The sequence below is a fragment of the Theobroma umbraticum genome, unplaced genomic scaffold (genome assembly GCF_002168275.2).
Source record: "Theobroma umbraticum cultivar Fairchild unplaced genomic scaffold, ASM216827v3 scaffold_34.0, whole genome shotgun sequence".
Classification (NCBI taxonomy): Eukaryota; Viridiplantae; Streptophyta; class Magnoliopsida; order Malvales; family Malvaceae; genus Theobroma; species Theobroma umbraticum.
Window position 1 is genome coordinate 2,385,041 of NW_018397275.1, and position 13,954 is coordinate 2,398,994.

Genomic DNA, 13,954 nt, shown 5'->3' on the forward strand with positions numbered 1-13,954 from the left:
TTTTTTGGTCTCTAGTAGAATTTTCATGCCTTGTTGTCATGACTAGTGACTCTTTTGATGAACAAATTTTTAATGAAAGGAAGTAGAGGAGTTTCACAGTAGACTTGTAAAAACATTATAGGGGATGAACAGAGCAAGAATATATTTCTTTGAATTCATAAGAAAGGCTATCTGACCTTTTGCCTTGTCGCTTAAAAGTTTTAATATCCTTTAAGTGGATTCTATCACTTTGGCTTAAGTATTTTCTTTCATTTGACTACTGTGTTCTCAATTTCTGACATTCTCAGTGGCAATATGATGATAGTCATTAAGACACTGAGTTCATACTTAAATACTTTGCCTTTATACTTAGGAGTAAGAAAAAGTTGGATGACTTCTCACAATGAATGCATGTGTTTCATGTCATGATGTACTTGAATGATAACATGCATATAAACTTTTGGTGTAATATGATTCATAGTCCACCATTATTCTTACTTACCTTGATTTTCATACTTGTTCAAGCCTTGTAAGAAGTCTTAGTTCTTTGGAAAGCACTCTGTGCTTGAAGAATCGATTCTTAAAGATGTAATGTTGATTTTTGAGCATCAAAGTAGACAAAAGTATATTTTGTATAGTACAAGAATTGATTTTACAAAATAAAGATATTGATTCTTGCACTGGACATTCTGATTTCCTCTTCCTTGTTGTGATTCGCCTACAACACAAATTCTCACTTGATTTTTGGTATCCAAATTCTTTGGATCCTTTTGTTAGTTAAAATAGTCAAAAAGACAATTTGCTTTCAAGCTTACACGTATTTGTTTTCATCAAGTAAACAATTAAGAAAGAGTAATCCTAGAATAAGAATTTATTTTTTTCATTCTTGAAATTTATTCAATCAATTTTCATTTTGTAATTTTCAAATGTATTTATTAATTTTTCATTTTCCTTTTCTATGTCATTAAGATCCTTTTTACACAATTTAAATTTCATCTTCAACTTCTTATTTTCAACTTCCAACTCAAGTTTTGCATTTGTCAAGAAATTATTTTCAATATTAAGATTTGAAATTCTTTCTTCATTTTCCAGATCTATTTTCTCATACTTATGAACCATTTCATTAAAGGTTTTTTCAAATTCCTCAAAAGTGTAACTAAATGTATCATTGAATAAGAACTCTACCTTTCTTTCCTGACTTAAGGATGAACATGGCTTATAGGATGAAGAGCTTGCTTCACAGCCTTGCTTTGAAAATTAAATCTTGCTTGACTTTTCACCATTTTTTGAACTCTCTTTTTCACATTGTCCTTCTTCTAGCTTTTTTTCTCCAAGCATACATTTTAGCCTTTCCCATATTTCTTCGGCACTATTACATATGGAGATTTTATTGTATGCTTCTTCTTTGAGTGCAGTAAAAAGAATATGTATTGCTTTGGTAGTTCCAGTATTTCTAAATCATTTGAATCTCACTCATTCATTTTCTTGATTAGCTTGGATGGTCCTTCATCAATTATTCTCCATACTTCAAAGTCAGTTCCTTGAATGAACAACTTCATTTGATTATTCCAATAGAGATAATTTTTACCATTAAAATTTGGAAATTCTACTAGTGATTTTCCTTGCTTGAGGTTGGTGGAGCAGAATCTATGTCCATGAAAGTGATGGCTTTATGTTCTTTAATTCTGTCATTGTAGTTGTTTTAATCAATCATATTCCTTTTCTTCCATGCTCAAATATTTCTCCTTGATGAGCATTGTATGGCTTAAGCATTTAGCATCAAGATACTGCAGGTTGTTTCTTTGCATGCTTGATTCCATACAATATTCATCCATAGGATCATCAAGCACCATATAGTAGAGGTTTGTACCCTATTTTTCATCCATAGCTTATGACTTATATTTATCACTCCATGTAAAAATCATTGCTTTCTTTTTTTAACATTAGGACACTCATATTTGATATGACCAAGCTTTTTAAATCTGTAACAGATGATGTTATCCATCTCATGATCGTTTTTTGGCATATCTCTTTTTATGTCTCTCTTTGTTTTTTTCTTTCTTGAAGAATCTCTTACTCCTTTGTTTGTTCCTCAAAAATCTATTGAAACTTTTGGCCAATAGAGCTATCTCTTCATCATTCTCTTTTTTATCATCACTTTTAATGATCTTTCATTTTTTCCTTGACTACCTTAAAAGCAATACTTTTTCTCCTTATCTCTCCTTTAATTGCTTCATGTTTTTTTCTTCATGTTTAAGAGTCATCTCATATGTAAGTAGGATTGTAGGAGCTTATTAAGCTTAAGAACATTTAAGTCCTTAGCTTCCTTTATGGCAGTTACTTTAGGTCTCCATGACCTCGGCGAACAATGGAGGATTTTCTTCACAACTATGTATTTGGAAATTCTTTTCCTACTGCCTTTAATCCTTTTATTATCTTTGTGAATCTCTAATACATCTCTTTGATGGATTCTCCATCTTGCATCTTGAATAGCTCATAGTCAAGTATTAACATATTGATTTTTGATTCATTTTCTTGAATTGTGCCTTCATAGCAGTTTTCTAATGTATCCCAAATTTTGTTTGTTTAAGTACACATATCTACCTTGTTGAATTCACTCTCACTAAGAGCACAAAGAAGTGCTGTAATAGCTTTATGATTTAGCTGTATTAACTCCTTGTCCTTATCATCCCATTCAGCTCTAGTCTTAATGTGCTTTTCACTACCATGAACTTGTTAAGGACTTGAGGTCCTTCAATGATAATATCCCATAAATCTAAACCAATATATTGAATAAAGTTCTTAAACCTCATTCTCTAAAATGGATAATTTTCATCGATGACAAGATATGGTCTCATCATTGACTGTGTCTTTCATCAACAAAGCTTGTAGATGCCATCTTTGTTATTTTAAGCTTTTCTTTAGGATCTCTCAAAAGTTGTTAAACGTACAAAATTTTAGAACCTGCTCTAATATCAATTGTTAGGAAAATAACTGTAAAGTGAAGTAGCCAATAGGGGGTGAATTGGTTATGAATTAAAAATTCTCACTTTTTAAGAGAACTTGAAAATGCAGTAAAAATTATAAAAAATAAAGTAACAAAAACAAAGTATGAACTAAGTGAGTAAAGTGTAGAAACATAAAGATTACTCCATTGGATTTTTATAGAGGTTTAGTCTTCTAATGCCTATGTCCTCTCCCTTGATAACAAAAGGAGTTTGAATGGACTATCAACTTACCTTTTAATAGGATCAGGCGTAATTTTCACAACATACCTTTTCACAAGATCAAGCGTAACCTTAACTAAGACACTGTCTTTTTCAAGTTCAAGTACAACCTTTACACAAGATATAGCCTTTTAAAGGATTAGGCAAAACCTTTCTATCTTTTGCTTAAAGGTATAACTAATACAATAGTGAATTCTTAAAAAAATTTGTAGCTCAAAACCTCTATGAAGGTTGATAAGAATTTTAGGTTTAGAAAGATGAGATCTTTCTAAAGAGAAATGAATAATGAAAGAAGGTTTAGGTTGAAAAATATCAATTGAAGGATAAATCTGTGATCTTTAGGTTCTACTTCACTCAAAGATGGGATTTTTTTTTTTTGCTTTTTGCTCTTTTGCTTAATTTTGCTCTTTCTAGCTCTTCAAAAGCTTTTTAAAATCAGTCAAGATTATTCAATTTTGTGCCTTTAACGTCATCAAAGTGGACATTTATAAGACTTGTGATTTCTTGCCTATTGGAGTGAAGCTTGAATAAATTTTTGTACGTTTTGACCAACTTGTACATTTTTGTCACACGCGGAGAATCGATTCTTTACTCATGAGTTGTCAATTCTTCATGGATTTGAAACTTTTTGTCTCTAAAGAATCAATTCTTCTTTTTTGAGATGTTGGTTCTTTATAAAGTCTGGAACTTTCTATTTCTAGAGAATCGATTCTCTTTTCCTTAGATGTCGAGTTTTCCTTAACTTGGTTCAAAAGTGACACCTTTGCATTTTTGAGAATCTATTCTTCTTCTTCAAGGTGTTGATTCTTCATTGTTGACTAGTGCCAAAATTTGAATTTCAGCTTCACTTTTGATGCTTCAATCTTATCCATTCACACTATTTCTTTATTGGTCACAAATTTTTTGATTGTTGCTTTTAGTGTTTTAAGAACCGATATCTTCTTCATGTAGAATTGATTCTTTTTCTTCAAACTTGTGCTATTTGGTTCATTCTTTTTGCGTTTCTGCCTTCTACATTTTGTTCTCCTAGAATCAATTCTAGCTCTTTGAGGTGTTGATTCTTCTCAATTTCAATAGCTTCAAGAATTGACTTCTCTTCTCTTAGAATTGATTCTTCATTGTTTTTGTTTGCTAAGAACTAACTTCTCGTATTTTCAGAGTTGATTCTTTTTGTGATAAAGAAATAAATGTGGCTTTCTTTTCATTTAAAAATCAAATCTTTACTTTTGAGAATTTGATTATTAGGGTAGCACTTTGAGTTTGAAGACTAAAATTCTTTGGGAAAACTTAGAAGCATATCTTTAAGTTCAAGAGCATTATCATTTACTTTCAAAGCATATCCAATCAATCTTAGCATTTCAAGATATCTCTCTTTTTAAGATCAACTTTAAACCATCCTTGAGGATTTTCTTTAGAATTAAGAACACCTTTCATTCATTTTTAAAGAAAATTTAGTTTAATCAGTTTTGTCATTTTGAAACAAGGATATGGTTAACAATAACCATTTTATTTATCATCGGTAAACAGACAAAGACAGCGGAGTAAAACTTGAATTGGAATGGTTAAATCATTGGATGCCTTATTGACCACATACCATAGAATAGAAGTAGTTCTCTCCAAAGGACGATGTGTCAAGTAGTTTATTGATGTGAAACAATAAACATCATAACTTTGGGAGATTAAAACATTTAAAGTGCTTATTCCCATGCGCAAAACTATATACATAATAATCATATTTACATACTATATACATATACTTTTCAACCATATTTAATCATGGCATTCATCATTAAAATATTTCACAACACATACTTCTTTAAAATCAGAATTTGATACTAACTCATGGACAAGGCATGCTTAATTATATCAAAATAATTAAAAAGGCTATATCTACTCACCTAAGTAAATAATGCTTTCTCTTTAGTACTTATAACAACATAACTCGTTCAATCCTAGTTAACAACGCCTCCAACAAAACCTAACAACCGATAATTGTTACCAACAACTCCTCGTATAACCATACATTTCGTAATATTTCATTTATTCCTTTAAAAACTCATTTAATCATTCTCTAACCTCAGATCAACATTCATAACCTCTTCTAACTATGAATTTACAGTACAACTAACATGAATTCTTTGTAATCTTACCTTGGTGAGCTCGAGAGAATCAAAGCCAACCCAAAACTTAGAGTTTTAGAGCGAAAAATGGATTATCAAAAAATTATGAAATTTGAAAATGTAAACCTTAAATTAAATGTTTAGGATGCTAAAATCTTACCTCTAAAATGTTTAGAAACAAAAATTTGAGCTTAAATATGAGTTTAATTGGTGAGAAAGTATAAGAGATTGATGAGAGTGAGCAAAGAGAGAATAAAGAAAAAAGAGGTTGAGATAAAAGAGAAAGAAAGTAAAAGACATTCTGCAAAATTCTAAAAGGGTTTAGGTAATGAATATTTGTGAAAAATACCATTTTACCCTCATTTTTTTTTATAATCCAAGGCATAAGGATTGATACCTTAGGTATAGGTATCGATTCTTATTCATCAAGAAGCCTTTCTAGGTTTCAAATATCGATTGCTCATTCAAAGGTGTCATGACCTAAATTTGAGGTCCATGATTAGCATAAAGGTCTAATAGGGATGATATATATATATATATATATCTAAGATCAAAGTATATTAGTTTGCAAGATCTTGTGCTTAAAGTGTAGATGCAAAATATTTTCCAAACATCAAAGCATAAGCCAACTCATGGTAAATTCAAAGTATAGCCACCTTATGGCAAATTCCAAAGTATAACATTTATTACAAAATGTAAACAGAGTTCAAAATCTATAAAAGACAAAACATGACTAGTTCGGCAAAGTACAACTTAAAGCAAAAAGGCTGATGCGTATTGGATGCTTGATCACACACCTATGTCACATCCCATTTTCTGGAAGGATCATGACTGACATTAAGACCTACGTGGGTGTGGCCCACTAGACCTTAATAAGCCTACTGTCATCATTTAATCATCAATCAATCACATTTGGCTCATTTTCCATCACATCATCATCATACATGAATAACATGAGTCATATAATCATAAACATCTGTAAATAAGTGAATCACACAATTATGGACTTCTCAACATAAAAGGTATGAATTGTAACACCGCTGACTTTGATATGGACTATGTGGTGTGAATTAAACTATTTGAGGAATTAATTTAAATTTTTATGTATATGATTGAAGGTTTGAGAATATGCTCGTGTATTGAGAATGACCTTGAACTTTGTTGTGTATTTGAGGATTTTAATGATATTTAAGATGTGTTTTAGTGTATGGAAGCAATGCCTCTTGACATTTAGGAAAATTGCTAACCAAATGATTAATGAATCTTAAAGTTTGAGGTTTTGGATTGAGATTTAATCTTATATTTGAGTATATGTGCATGAACCTTAAGTTACATGAATGATTTAAAGTGTTTACTTAAATGAAAATGAATTAGATACTTAATTGAGTGACTTTGGAGACTTGGAAAAGTGAATTTGAATTTTGGGCATGATCTATTGATAAATGTTTTATATCTATTGATAGATGCAAGATAGAAGACCTAAAAAAGCAATTTGGATGAACATCTATCGATAGATCACTTTGACTATTGATAGATGCCCACCCAGGAATCCAATAAAGCCTGTTGGACGGAAACTATCAATAGATTCTTGAAATTTTTCAATAGATGGCTACATGAGATAAATATCAAATGAGCTGAGAAGCATCTATCGATAGATCCATGGAATCTATCAATAGATAGCTAAATGGGGGAATTGTGAAGGGATTTAGTGCACTATCTACTTATAGACTCAATAAATCTATTGATAAATAGAAGGTCAATGCCAAAATTAATAGAGTGATTTATTGATAAATGAGTGTTAAAATGGGAAAATAAACAGGGCTGAGTGCTACCAGTTTATTTCAAAACAAAAGAAAAACCCTCCCAACTCTTTCCTCTAAAAACGCTAACACTTAGACAAATTTTGGAGCTTTTTTAGAGTAGATCTAAGCTTGGAAAACCATTATTGAGGTAAGGTTACACCTCTTTATAGATTGATTTTTGATTTAATTGGTTTATAACTTAGAAATCTATTTGCTTAGCTTGGGTGTGACTTTCCCTTGAGTTGCTAGTGATTTGGAGTTGAGAGTGAGCAACCCAACCTCTAAGGTAAGGATTTAAACCTTTTGAACTTAAGATTTGAAATCTAGGTTTTGTGACTATGAATAGTTGGAAGAAAGCCTAGTTTGAAATATCGAATTTTTGAAAGTTGAGGAATAATTATTATTTTTGATTCATTCTAGGGGAAAAGAGCTATTAGCATGTTGGTGAGCTAAAGAGCCATTGGAGGCAGGAAAAACTTGATTTGGTTATGCAGTAGCCTTCGCTTGTCATTGTGAGTGAGGTTTATTATATGAATAATGCATGCGATGCATGACACATTGTTAAATGTGCTTGAATGAAATATGTGTATGTTTATAACTGCCTAGATTGATATGCCTAAGCTAGTGAATTGATTGTATGTGAATCCTTGACTATGTGCCTTAGTGCAAGCTACATAGTGGCATATGTTTGAATATTATGAATGTAAGAAAATATGTTGAATGTCTAGGAGTAGTTTACTCAAGACAAAAGCCTTGAAGATTATAAGTATTTGATGCCTTGGAGGATTAAGGACACCTTGAAATGATATTGAGCTAGTTGGGAATTTATGTTCCTTAAGTGTGATCTTTGATGTGAAAGGGTATATATGTGGTATTAAAGGCAGGAAAGCATTGATTGTGGATATATGTTCCATCTGATGATGAGAAATTGTAGATGTTGATTTAAGGTTGAGTGGAGTCTTATCCTAGTGATCTGATTCTCTGCTAGTTGCTTCGGCACAAAGGGTGATTTGTTTTTCATCGGATGTTTCAATTTTAAGCATGATCTGGCTTTTCATCGATTGCTTTAGCACCGTATATGATTTGATTCTCTGCTAGAGGCTTTAGCTTGAGTGTAATTTAAACCTTCCTCTGATCACTTCAATGTTGTGTGTGATCTGATTCTTTGTCCGTTACTTCAGTGCCATGCGTGGTTTGACTCTATCAGTTGCCCATCATATGTGATTTGATTATGTTTAGGGAAGACCACTCAATGATTATGATTTGAATGATAAGTAATATGCTATAGTTTTTGGTTATGTGACTATTGAGAAGCAATTGAATTATGATCATTATGCGATGTATAGCTTTATAGTAAGCAATAATGAAATGGAATTCGATATGATTCTTTGGCAACTATGGTGTGCTTATAGAAATTATCTTGTAAAGGCTTCGAAGGTAGAACTAGTTTGATATGCATTATTTGTGGAGACATTTTGGCGTAAATGTGATTTGTAAGATTTGAAGAATAACCTTTTGGGACGATTCAATATATAACTTTAGCGTGGAGATGTTTGTCAGAATATTTTGTTTGCTTCAAGAATGTACTATATATATATGTTGATTTGCATTACTATATTTGATTTATATGGACCTTATAACTAAGTATTAGATGACTCACTCATTTATTTGTACCATGTACAGATAAATAGGCCACAAGACTTGCGTGGCTAGTGTTGTCCTTTAATAGACCAATTTTGGCATTTAGTAGGTTTTCTATCGATGGGTCCATTATGTTGAGTTCAAGTTATGTTAGTTTCCACTTCCATTTATGGTTTTCCAACCATGTTAGCTTGGGATTTGTATAGGCACTTCGTGCCATATGTTATATTTTAAGGGTTGTAACGTTTGAATCTGTTTGTTAGCCAACGTATGGCTTGTACTTAAGTAAATATTGTTTATGAACTAAGTACCAAGATGGCTATCTTTTATTGTATTTGAACTTAAGTTATAATATGAATATAACTGTGGTATTATTTGATTTGATATGAATATTTCCAAGTCTTGATTGAGTCTGATGGGCCTTGCTTGTTGGACTCATGCGCCGGTCATGTTTCCTCGGTTTGGGTTGTGACATGAACACTTTCATTTATAGTAATTGTACCCAGTACAATTCATATAAATTTTATAAATTGGCACATGGTGCTTATAAGGCCTCAGACCTTCATTCATAGCATTTACATAACATCATAAGAAATATCTTGCCAATCAATGGCTTAACAATTATCCATAAACAAACATTTATAAACGAAAATTTAAAGATCGACTTGTTAAGTGAAACATGACCGGACTCCCTAGGCTTCAAGGGTTGCTATGTCACATATACATAGTGGAATATTTACATATACATAGTAGCTTTGAAAACCTTTTCAAAACAATTTATCATCCACAAACAAATTCTCACTTAGCAAAACATTTAAGTGAAACCATACTCATTAAAATCATGCTTCAACTTTATATATTAAAATAGTTGAAAGTAGTGTACCCACTCACCTTGACCAAAAGTGTTCTTCTCAGCCTTGCTTCATCAAACCCTACTTATTTGATGATTCACGAGCTCGACACAACCTAATACAATGATTTCTAACATAAATTTCCTATTTTTCCAGCAAACCCATTTATTCAAAACTAATTGATTAAACCTTTATTTTTGTTTTAAGCCAAAAATCAACAATACTTTAAACCCAAATCATAAATAATGAAACTATAATGACTCTTACCTCCACAACCTTGTTGAAAAACAAAAAAAAAACCCCCAATATCCTAGCTCCAATTCAGATTAAATGAGTTGAAATTACAAAACTCTTGAGCTAGGTTGAAACACTATGATTAAAACCCCAAAATGACAAATCTTACCTTAGATTTGAGTTTGGAGGGTTAAATCCTAGTCCAAAAGGGTTTTGAAAGATTAGGAGAGGGTTTAGCAGTAGTCTTGGATACCTAGGTAGACGTGGGTAATGTGGTATATGTGCCATTTACATACATTGTACCAATGATCTCCTCTCAATTGAGATGTGGGCTAAATTTCACATAGATTTCTTGCTTAAAGCGTTTACCACCACATTAACTTTGTAGGGATGCTACAACTTGGTACAATCATAATCCTTAAGAAACTCCATCCATCAACGTTGTCTAAGGTTATGATCTTTTGACTCAAATATGTACTTAAGACTCTTGTGGTCTGTGTATATCTCACAAGTCTTAGCATATAGGTAATTCCTCCAAATCTTTAGGTTGAAAACTATGGTAGCCATCTCCAAATCATGTCTAGGGTAATTCTAATCATGTGTCTTAAGTTGTTTAAATGTATACGTAATCACATTTCTATGTTGCATCAGCACACATCGAAGTCCTACTTGTGATGTGTAGCAATAAACTATATAACCCCCTATACCATAAGGTAAAGTCAACACTAGAACTATGATAAGACAAGTCTCGAGCTTCTCAAAGCTCTCCTCACATTTATTCGACCATATAAACTGGACACCCTTTTCTATCAACTTAGTCATTGAAGCAACAATTCTAGAAAAATTCTTTATGAACCTGCGGTATAGCTGGCCAATCCCTAGAAACTACAGATCTTTGTTATGGATGTTAGCCTCAGCCACTTCTTCACCTCCTCAATCTTCTTCAAGTCCACTTTCACCCCATCTTTAGACACTATGTGGCCCAAGAAGCTTACACTATCAAGCCAAAACTCACACTTGGAGAGCTTGGCATACAACTCATGCTCCCTGAAAATTTTTAGCATGATTCTTAAATGTTGCTCGTGTTCCTCTCAACTCCTTGAGTATACCAAAATATCATCAATGAACACAATCACAAACTTATTCAAATAGGGTTTAAACACCCTACCCATCATATCCATAAAAGCTACAGGGGCATTAGTCAATCTAAATGACAAAACCAAAAACTCATAATGACCATACCTCATGTGAAAAGCAATCTTAGGTATGTCCCTATCTTACCCTCAATTGATTATAACGAGATCATAGATTAATCGTAGTGAAACACTTAGCCCCTTGTAAATGATCAAATAGATCATTTATAATCAAATTATCAAATGATATTTTTCCTTAATGGTCACTTCGTTCAATTGTGTATAATCGATACAAAGTCTTATTAAACCATTTTTGTTCTTCAAAAACAATATTGATGCACCCTATGGTGAGCCATTGGGGAGAATGAAACCCTTGTTTAACAAATCTCCTAACTGGTCCTTGAGCTCCTTAAGCTCTACTTGTGCGATTTCGTAAGGCGGTATAGATATCGAGTTAATGTCCTACACCAAGTTTATACAAAACTTTATTTCCCTCTCTAGAGGTAATTTGGGTAATTTGTCTAGTAATACAACAACATAATCTCCCACAATTAGCATAATTGCCACATTACCCACTCCCACTTGGGTATCCAAGACTACTACAAAAAATTCTAGGCATCTATGTCTTATGAATCTATTAGCAGTCATTGTCAATACCACATTACTCGAGGCCATGTTGTGATATCCTTGAATATAGAACAATGTCTCTCTAGGGTACTCAAATTTCACCCCATTTTTGTGACAATCAACACTCACATAGTTGGGAGACAATCAATCCATCCCAAGTATCACAACAAATTCTAGCATGTGTAGTAACACTAAATTAGCTTGAGTGTCTCTTTCCTTAACTTGAACTAACCAAGCTTTTTACTCATATCTTATCATAAACACCTCTTTGAAGGGTGTGGTGACTACTAAATCCTTTTCATATTATCTTCAATATTGAATCCAAATATAGGATTCTCATTGATACATTTCTACAATATGTCAATGGACTTGCCATATACCAAGTCATTTACTAAGCTTTTACATCATATTAGGCTTTCTTATTTGGACTTAGCTCACTAATCCAAGGTTGTTATTCAAAGTCAACTTTTTTGCATAAGTTTCCCATGCATTGACCACTAGGTATTTACCTTATCACACATCAAGTAGGCACACTTTAGTCCTTTATCGGTAACCAAGCTTTTTAGTTTCCTTAGATTGTTAAATACTTACTTTCACTTCGAGGAAGTGTGCACTCCAATCCTTGGAATTATTTATACAATTCTAGTACCTTATATTGAAGGTTTCATCAAATTATTGTGTATATCTCATATACAAAAATCCATTACTAGTTCGCATTAGTCAACATTTTTAATGCCATAACCAACTATCCATAATTCTCTACTTCATCATATGGGGTTGTACTCAATCCAAGGATCATCATCAACATCTCGTGATCAATATACATGCTTTTAGCTTTGATTGTTTATGCTTAACCATTTCTAGTAGACTTACCCATTCTTTTAGGGCCATTAGAATTTAAATACTCAACCTTGTCATTGTCTCTTTAGGAGTCTCTTGCTCCAACAATTTCTTTTAATCATGGTTCAAATTGTAGGCTACATCCTTACCTATACAAGCACACTTAAGCATGGGTTCTAATTACCAGGAACATCAACCTTATCATATTGTCATCTATAGAAGGATAATCTCCACATGTTTGCCAATAGGCATCTTTACCCATTGCTGTTCTTATAGCCCAACCACCCTTACCATAACCACTAATTGTGGCTGTACGTGACCTAGCAGTAATATCCATGGCATAATATAGTTCTAACAGACTTGCTACAAGATCTCTCTATCGGCATATGTGGTCTTACTGTAGTCTCGATGGGAGCATTTGGCTCTACCATGTCTCCCACGACCCTTAGCAATAGGCGTTTGTGGTCTAGTTGTAGCGTTTGTGTGTGTCTCATGCTCTACTACTTATTTGCAATCCGTTCAAGTTTAAGACAACATACTTGTCAAAACAAGAGTATACGCAGTTGGAAAATCCATTTCAAGTGTCTTATGATAATACTAGACACATACGTGGGTGACATCAACAATTTGGAACAAACCTTGGAACACAAACAAGGAATCATATGTTGGTCTGTTGTTTTGATTTGTACTTGAGTACAAAAAGCAAAAACAAGATTCTTATATACATTCTCTACATTCTGTGATATGACTAAGAAAAACCTATGACTTTTACAATCTAGAGCTTGATACCAACTTTGTCACATCCCACTTTCTATAAGGATCATGACCAATGCATGAACCTACTTGGGTATAGCTCATTATGAAGCTTCTCAACATCAAGTGAGATTTCTATCACATTTCATATAAATATTCACAATTTCATAACAATTGTGATCCGATATGTATCTTGTGCTTATATTACTATAATTCATCCACCATAGTCTTATCATTCACATGCACCTATATTCGAGGCTTAACATAATTTGTGGAAGCATAAACAAGTTTGAGTGTATCAACATTTATTTACATAGCTAATTCATTATCAACATAACAGTTCCAAGACTTGATTGGACGTACTGTGGAGTGTAATGACACTAGAAGGTTTGAAGAAAAACTTTACCGCACCTACCATGAATGAGCTAGGCTACTACTCCACAATTCACTTAGCCAAGCAAGCTATTGATTTATAAAACAAAATAAGAGAAAATAACATGTGAGTCATAAAGACTTTGTGAATGGATATGTTGTCAGTTTCATACACGTAAGTGCACGTGGCCTTATAAGGAATATAAAGGTAATTTGAGTAACGTTTCCCATAGAGATTTGTACTTATTTTCACTAAGTATTAAATTTCTAGCAAAGTTGATCTTATTCAAGCATTCGATTTTGAATGGTTGATTAAATTCAAAATGACTATTGAAACTAAGTAAATAAAGAAGAATAGAATTTCAATAAGAAGAA